The sequence below is a fragment of the Acanthisitta chloris genome, unplaced genomic scaffold (genome assembly GCF_000695815.1).
Source record: "Acanthisitta chloris isolate BGI_N310 unplaced genomic scaffold, ASM69581v1 scaffold29301, whole genome shotgun sequence".
Taxonomy (NCBI): domain Eukaryota; kingdom Metazoa; phylum Chordata; class Aves; order Passeriformes; family Acanthisittidae; genus Acanthisitta; species Acanthisitta chloris.
In genome coordinates, this window is record NW_008654777.1 from 2,282 (window position 1) to 2,638 (window position 357).

Below are 357 nucleotides of genomic sequence, written 5' to 3' on the forward strand. Positions count from 1 at the left end.
AGCAGTGCTGGGAGAATTGGGCAAAGCAGTGCTGGGGGAACTGGGCAGAGGCAGTGCTGGGAGAACTGGGCAAGGATAGTGCTGGGAGAATTGGGCAGAGGCAGAGCTGGGAGGACTGGGCAAGGACAGTGCTGGGAGGACTGGGCAGAGGCAGTGCTGGGAGAACTGGGCAAGGATAGTGCTGGGAGAACTGGGCAAAGCAGTGCTGGGGGGACTGGGCAAGGATAGTGCTGGGAGGATTGGGCAAGGATAGTGCTGAGAGAACTGGGCAAGGACAGTGCTGGGAGAACTGGGCGAGGACTGGGCAGAGGCAGAGCTGGGAGAACTGGGCAAGGATAGTGCTGGGAGAATTGGGCA